Raw genomic sequence first — 8867 nt, forward strand, 5'->3', positions numbered from 1 at the left:
CAGCAGCCTCCTATTCTTATGAGGCGTAACGCACATGTTATCTAATAGGCTGGTCGGTGGGAGATACGGTAGATTATAAAACAAGGTTTCCACAATATCCGGCCTCTGGTGACTCCAAATGACATTTGACCTCCACAAAAAACATTAGGCTTCTTGAACTTAATGTGTCACAACTACATGCTTAATATGAAATTGATCCAAGCTTCCCTTCTTGAGATATCGATATACAAGGTTTCACAATTTGACCACTAGTGACCCCAAATGACCTTTGACCTCCACAAAAAACAATAAGCTTCTTGTACTTAATGTGTCACAAATTCAAACTGAGATTGGTCCAAAATTCCATTCTTGAGATATCGTGTTTACAAGCTTTTCACAATTTGACACCTGGTGACCCCAAATGACGTTTGACCTAAAAAAAAAACAAGTAGCTTTTCTACTCAATGTGTTACTCCTATGCACCAAATATGAGATTGGTCCAAGCTGCCCTGATTGAGATATCGTGCTTACAAAGTTTTCACAGTTTGACCACTGCTGACCCCAACTGACCTTTGACCTCCACCCAAAAAATAGTCTTCTTGTACTTAATGTTATACATCGTCATATACCCTTTCACCACTTCACCCCTCCTGAGGCGCTAATTGCCTTACACTTGTCGCAATATCGGAATACGGAAGTCAACAGAAGCTCTCTAGTTTGCCAATTTAAGCAAGGTGCCAGGGAGGACGGTGCTTTGACAACTTTTTAATCATGATGTTCGAGAATTTGAATGTGAATACACAAGTGGAAACAGTTTACATCACCGCTTAAGTACTTGCATTGCTATGTTCTATGCTGTAACAAATGGTAAACCCAATAATAGGTTAGCAAGACATACTACGCGACGTGAACCAGTAAGCCAACATGCTTAGGGATTCCTAGCCACATTATACATGAGAACATTTAATATATCACTGTAGTCAAGAATTTTAAGTTTTGACCTTCAATGATCCATGACCTTCACAAACAACAATCAATTTCTGTTACTCCGTACGGTCATCTGGAGTGTGCACAAGTTTGAAATGCATCCTAGCATAGCTTTCTTAGGTAATTGTGATTTCAAGATTTTCATACTTTCAGCACTGTTCATGTCAAACGTACGGAAGACTAATGCGGCCATGGCCAAAAAAAACCAAAAAAAAAACCACGGATACATATACAAGACAAAACTTTTACTACGAAACACAAAATTTTACTACGAAAAACATTTTTACTTCGAAAAACAAAATAAAATTTTTACTACTAAAAAAACAAAATTTTTACTACGAAAAACAAACATTTTTACTACGAAAAACAAATTTTTACTACGAAAAACAAAATTTTTACTACGAAACACAAAATTTCTACTACGAAAATGTTTTTCGTAGTAAAAATTTTGTCTTGTATATATATCCGTGTTTTTTTTGTTTTGGCCATGGCCGCATTAGTCTTCCGTACAAACGACCTGAAAATGTTTCAAAAATTTCACCTCTCCTGACCTCAAGCACGGTTTGACCTCCAATAACAGCCATAATTGTCTCTTCCCTTTTAATGTGAGGAATTTACACACTGTTAATGAGATAAAACCTATGGAACGCCAACAGGGGAAAATCAAACAACGTTTATTACCTCACCTCACCTCACCTATCCCGGAGTCTGGTAGACCGTAGGGGCGCCACAGATGCCCTCCCAACTATTTCTTTCCATTTGTTCCTGTTCTCGGCCTCTCGAAGGGCATCAGGCAGTTTGAGGCCCGTCCACTCTGGGATGTTGTCCTCCCATCTTTTCCTCTGTCTGCCTCTCCTTCTTCCTCCTGGTACCGTGCCCTGCAGTATCGTCTTAGCCAGTCCTGTAGATCTTGTGACATGGCCATACCATCTCAATTTGCGTTTCTTCACAATGGTGAGGAGGTCATCGTAGGGCCCGATAGCCTGGGCAATTCTATTCCTCACTTCTTGATTTGAGATGTGGTCCCTGTAGGATATGTTGAGGAGTCTGCGGAAACATCTCATTTCTACAGCTTGTATCCTCCTTTCGATGTCTGCTGTCAGGGTCCATGACTCACAGGCGCAGAGGAATATGGAGGTGACAAGGGAGCGCATCAGTCGGATCATCGACCGGAGGGTGATGTTCCTGTCCTTCCAAATTAGCTTCAGTTTCGTTACTGCTGATGTTGTCTGTGCAATCCTGGAGAGTATTTCTGGCCCTGAACCTTCATCTGTTACTATTGCTCCCAGGTACTTGAAGCTCTGAACCGTTTCCAGCTTTTCGCCATTGGCCCTGATGTCTACGTTGATACCATCGCTGCTATTGGTCATCAGCTTGTTTTTTTGTGCCAAAAAAAAAAAAAAACATTGATGACTATATAAATTCAAATGACGACTAAGTGATTTGATGTAATGATGTTATACTAATGTGCAACAACAACATACATCTTAACAACAGCTACATAAGAAAATACAACAACGACGCAAAAATATATATGTTTAATACATATTTTTAATTATAGGGAGAATAACACAACAACGTACCTCAGACTCAAAAGCTATTAATAGGTCTCATATGTCTGTAGGCTAAATTGTTAGGTTAACCAGAGTAAGCTTAAATAATTTTTTTATTCATACTCAGTCGCTTTGAAGATACTAAGGTATATTGTGAAGGTTTTAAAAAACTTTCGGGATGTCTGGTCACCTTTACTATCGTATAGGTTTACATAACATTTACATTTTATAATTTCAACGCACCGCATGCACAGGATAAGCTACACACTACATTAACGAGACGCAGTAATACGGACACCGTTGATGGTAGTGATGAGGGGGGGGGGGTGGCACATAATCGACCGAGCCGCTCTGGTTTCAACACTGGTCTACTTCCTAAATCAAACAGTTACTGCAAAGTATTTAATAACATTTTACAGCGCTTTGTTTTGGCACTTTCAGAAGAAAATACGCTCTACCGCTCTCACCCCTTATTCTAATCTCTCTTAGCATAATCATATAGTTATAGTATGCCCATATTTCTTCTTAAAAGTTGTGCTTTTTGCATATTGATACTGATTAATATTTACATTTGTGTCATCGATAAATATACATTCCCACATCACTGACCCCTTCCCCGTGTGCAACGACTCTCCCATCCTCCCCAGTGCATAATCCTCCTGGCAGTGCTCCACCTTGCATGCATGTGTGGATCTTATATTTAGTGGGTCTTGGTTTTGCAGTTGATGGGGTCTTAGTTTTGCAGTTTGGGCATAGTTTTGTAGTTTAATTTGAAGTAGACAAGAGTCGGATCTGGGCTTGAAACAATTACTCTCGCTAGCCCAAATCAGAGCCGAATACTGAGACGGCTCTGGCCCAAAAAGTAGAAGCGTCATCACTTCGTTGAATGATATTACGTGGTCACATGAATTTATGCCATTGTGATGAAAAGTTGTTGTTTGAAAATATATCGTCGAAGCGTTCTCCTACGTCGATGTATGTCTTAATTACGTTACGTGAAATAGCGCCGTCATCACCTGTTGTCAGCTTGATATCAGTGCAGTTACGTAGGCTTCACATGTGTTTATGTTGTTATCATATGCGCTTTACCCTTCATGAAATTAATTAACGATGAATTTACAAAAAAAACGTTGTCATATTGAAATATTGAGATATTAATGTTTATTTTTGCGTCGTTGATATACTATTTTATGTAGCTGTTGTAGACAGTTATGTTGTTGCACATAAGTATAACATCATTACATCATATCACTTCGTCGTCTTTTGAATTTATATAGTCATCAATGTAATAAACGTTGTTGTTGTTTATTTTACCCTCATTGCGATCCATAAAATCCCAGTTTCTCTTTTTCAGTGATCTATTCATGTTTGTCCTTTTATTTATAGATATTGCCTTTCAACATGAAGGCGTACCTTTCACGGGCAAGTTCCTGTTCCTCCCCAATCTGAAGAAAGTCGGTTTAGTCGCAGTATAAGATATAAAGGCACTAAAATTATACGTGAACTTTGACCAAAGTTACCAAGCCAACTCCATATATTACAAATATTGAATTACTGAATTGACATGCAGCCATCCCGAATGCTATGGGAATGTTTAGGTTTATCAACCAGAATGCAAAAATACATGAGCAGTTTTCTGTATGAATCTGACGTAATGTATAGTGAGGGTACATGTTTACAAGGGCTTCACGATTTGACCTCTGATGACCCCAAATGACCTTTGACCTCCACCAAAAACAATAGGCTTCTTTAACTCAATGTGGTACTTCTACACACTAAATTAGAGGTCGGCCCAAGCTTCCAGTATTGAGGTATCGTGAATTACAAGGTTTTCAAAATTTGACCCCTGGTGACCCCAAGTGACCTTTGCCCTCCACCAAACACAATAGGCTTATTTTAAACAATATGGTGATCCTACAAACTAAATATGAGGTCTGCCCATGATTCCCTTCTTGAGATATCGTGTTTACAAAGTTTTCACAATTTGACCCCTGGTGACCCCAAATGACCTTTGCACTCCACCAAAAACAATAGGCTTCTTTTAAACAATGTGGAACTTCTACACTATAAATATGAGGTCTGCTGAGGATTCCCTGCTTGAGACATCGTGTTTTCGAGGTTTTACAAATTGACCCCTGATTATGGGTTTACCATATTTATACACCTAAATCAGGTTAGTGCGTAATTTGTTCAGGGCTTTTAACAGGGATTTTTACTTATTTTGTGGATGATTCAATTGGACCTATGTGAATATCAGGGGACAGAACATGTAGTCCAGGGTCTCTTTATAGTTCACCTTATAGTAGTTTCCCGCAGCGATGAAGTGTGAGTTGTCAGATTTGGATTATCACTCGAATTAGAAGGGTCTCACAAAGATTTATGTTAAGTAACATTCGTTGATAATTTATCACTTGATTCAACAATATTTTACTTTTGATGACTTTATTTAACATAATAAGTAATCCAAAGGATATATGCTTTGTATATCAAACCCCAGAAAATACATGTTATGTATGCCAACGTTGATACAAAGTAATAGGCCTACACCTTAGACATCATTTTAGATATATGTTTAGTAAAGGTTAACTTGGCGTCAATATCAACTCCTAACTACATAGTATGAGATACCCGCTCAACAATGGAGCCTTGAACATAAGTTTTTTGATCCCTGGTCTGAATGAGACCTTGATGTTTAATGTTAATGTTTTCAAAATGATTTCTTTAGATTTCTTAGGATTAAGTAAGTGGTTCTTCTGCTCACACAAATTGACCATATTATCAATACATGATTTATAGTCATTTTGATTTTAAAGGTGTGTCCGCTTTGAAATGTTACGGGATATAGCTGTATCATCAGCGTACTTAATTACATTACACCCCAGAGAAGAACGTATATCCTCTGTGTATATTGTAAAAAGTAACGCAGATAGAGGACCTCCCTGGGGGACTCCCACTGTAATCTTTGATTCATTGAAACCATGGATTAAACGATTTGGTAAAACCGTATTAAAAGCACTTGAAAAATCTAAAAATAAACTTTAGTGACTGTTGTGTCACTCTGATTTAAACCAGAAACAACACAATGTACGAGCTTAAGTATAGCATCTGTGCAGGACACGCCTTTTTGTAGGCAAACTGATATTTACCACCATGTGATACGATGGCCTGCGTCAAGTATGAAAATAATAATTTTTGCATACAGTTAAAACCAATACTGGATATGTCAATTGGTGTAAAATCGTTTACAGATGTTGGAATAGAGATTTTAGGCACAGGTGATGTTTTAGCATGCTTCCATAGAGACGGAATTGAATTCTCATTTAAACTTACAATATATATTTTAGTGAATACGCCAGCTAATTCTTCAGAGCAATACTTGTACACCCACCAGGGATATTTATCAAAACCAGACGCAATTCCTATCTTAACAAGTCCAAGTTGTCTTTTTACATCTTTCTCTTGTATTACTGGTGGTTCAGCAGTTGATAGGTCTGGTAGTATAAGTGAAATATCTTTGCTCGAAGCATCATTAAAACGTCCGAAGTGTTGACTTAATTTTTGGCCAGACTCACATTTACCAAGTTTCTATGCTGGTCATCTGGTTTCCGTATTGATTAGATCCCAGAGAGACTGTTTGTCTGTTGTTACCTTTTGGAAGTATTCATTCCTCCTCTTGAACATATATTTATTTATTTATTGTCTCTGTAGCCTGTTTCGTAGAGCAGTGTCACCATCATCAATTGCTTCCTTTTTCTCTTTCTCCAACTGCTTGATCTTATCATCAGCTGGCAATCTCTTCATGACTTCTGAGTGTGACATTGTCCTATAAGGGATACAGATATCAGTTGTAAAATAGTGTAAGATGATACTATGTGTGTCAATTCATCTAGTGTGTCACACGTATTTGTAGAAACACTCCAGTCTGTTGAATCCAACATTACTCGTAAATTGTCAACATTACTCTTCCAAGTGTCTCTTTCCTTTGGTCTTGGTATCTTTTGAACTTCTCGATAACGTTCTGTGTATCGTGGCATAATTAGAACACTGAAATGATCTGATGTAGCTATAGGATGCATTTTCTTGGCAGTGAAGTAACTCCAACCTTTAACATACACAGCATCCAAAATGGTGTTAGATCTTGGGAAAGTGACAAAATTTACGAGGTTGTTGTAGCCCATTGTTTCGAGGAATGTTAATCGGTCCCTGTTGAGATCCCAACAATAATGATCAGGGGCGTCAATCCGATTTGAAACGTGGGGGGACGTAATCGATTCGAGTATTCCGGCCGTAAGTACTATCAGAGCCGTATATAGAGATACGGCTCTGAGTACTATCTATAAGCGGAGCGCCACCATAGGTTGGCGCGCAGCGTACAAGAAATTTTTTTCTTATGGCAGCCCTCTCAGATTGCAGGAAACGGCACTTCCCGTGCATTATGGCAGTAAGCAACACACCCCTAAAATTGATAAAAATTTCCGGCAATTTTTTATTTTGGGAAATATTCTCGAAGGAAGTGATCGCCATTAATTCCTCAGTTTACCAATTCCTCGTCTCCCAGAAGCGCCCAAAATTTAAGATATCGAAACATTTTTGTGTTGGCTGATCCATGAGCATTGCCCATGCCCGTGAGAGGTGGTGACTGGGTCAATAAAAAGCTATGCCGTTTGAAAACATGGGCAGAAAAAGCGAAACCTAAGGTAAAACGCGCGATAACGAAGTGATTATTTACCAGGTTAATTGAGACTGTATCAAACGCGAGCTTAGGATAAACATATTCAAAGGTAATGGCATTACTAATCCCGATATGTCGTCTTTGAGGTGTGTGGAAAATCCGCAACGACCATCACAGAGCAATTGAATATTTAGTCTACTTTTCGATTTCGAAAACACTTTTGTTTTTAAATTATGAATTTTTTTATGACACCTTTGACAAAATTTGGGGGGGGGGTCTGTGCCCCGGGCCCCAATGGGCACGACGCCACAGGGCCTAAGATATAGGCCTATTGCAGGGGTGGGCAACCTTTTGAATGAATGGGCCAGATTTTAGGAGTGAAAGATTGACAGGGCCGCACCTAATCAACGACCTGCTGTTGATTTCAAACCTTTGATTCCGAGGACGTTCAAGCAATAGGTGTGTGTACTAATCTGTATTCACAAAAACATAATGTCAATATAGTCCAATTGATAATTAATGGGGATAATAGACCAACCTGACAGCATCATTTGTGCAGATAAATTCTAAGCAGCTAGCTCGTTTTTGGTGATGATGCAAAATAGATTGATTTTTTCTTTTTCTTGAGACATCTCACGGGCCGCAAAAAATCACTGGCGGGTCGCATGTGGCCCGCAGGTTGCCCATCCCTGGTCTAAAGGAACGATGTCCCAAAATTTCCCCAGACATATAAGCGAAGGAAGCTATCCGCCGCGACTGCATGTGAGTTTCTCGACTTTCCTTCCTGGGAGTCGTACCACAAAATGGTGCATTTCCTCATACGCCATTATTAATAATTTAAATAACTAACTAATAAGGCACAGCCCAGATCCGAGTTCGTATAGCGAGCTTAGCGCAAATTTGGCCAAAAGTCGTCAAACGCCAGCATGTTAAACCAGGTTGCTAGGTCTACGAGAATACATTTATATGAAATTTGAAAACAAGGATAGCAAGACATATTATTATGTTTTCAGGACCTCACACATGCGCATGCATCGTCAGACTTAGAATAGGTCCCATGTGAGTGGTGGCTAAAGTGAGGAAGGCATGAAAATAAATCAGTGGTTGTTCGTTGGAGTCCTCAAGCAAGTTACCTCGGTTGCTAGGTGGATCTGCATCTGGTTATCGGGTGAATTCTGGTCGGAGCGTACTATGTAACCACCATGTACCCAGGGACGTAGCTAAGGCCTGATGATTGGGGGGGGGGGGGGTGTAGTGGCTGAAAATCGGTTTTGAAGCCAGAATATTCCGACTGCTGCTTTGTACGCCCCACTCTCGCGCTACTCGTCAACGATATGGTCAGTGTCAGTCAGGAAACCCAATCTTTCGCGACTGCACTTCTGTTACGAACGTGTTGCGATACCTTTGTACTCACTGGCACTCATTTCACAAACTTATTGCCCCCCCCCCACCCCAACCAAATATTTTTTTTAAATTCGGGCAATATGCTGATAGCTTTTGGGCACCTACTAAAAGAAAGATTGCAATGTGTTTTTCAGTGGTTAAACTGATATTATTATTACCCAACAATTTTCACCAATACGGAAGGGTAATAAGACGGAAAATGATTGTATGCTATTGGCATGCGATGTAAAACCGATGCACGCCTGTATGATACGCACATTATCATGTAGGAT

Source organism: Apostichopus japonicus, chromosome 18, assembly GCF_037975245.1.
Source record: "Apostichopus japonicus isolate 1M-3 chromosome 18, ASM3797524v1, whole genome shotgun sequence".
Classification (NCBI taxonomy): Eukaryota; Metazoa; Echinodermata; class Holothuroidea; order Aspidochirotida; family Stichopodidae; genus Apostichopus; species Apostichopus japonicus.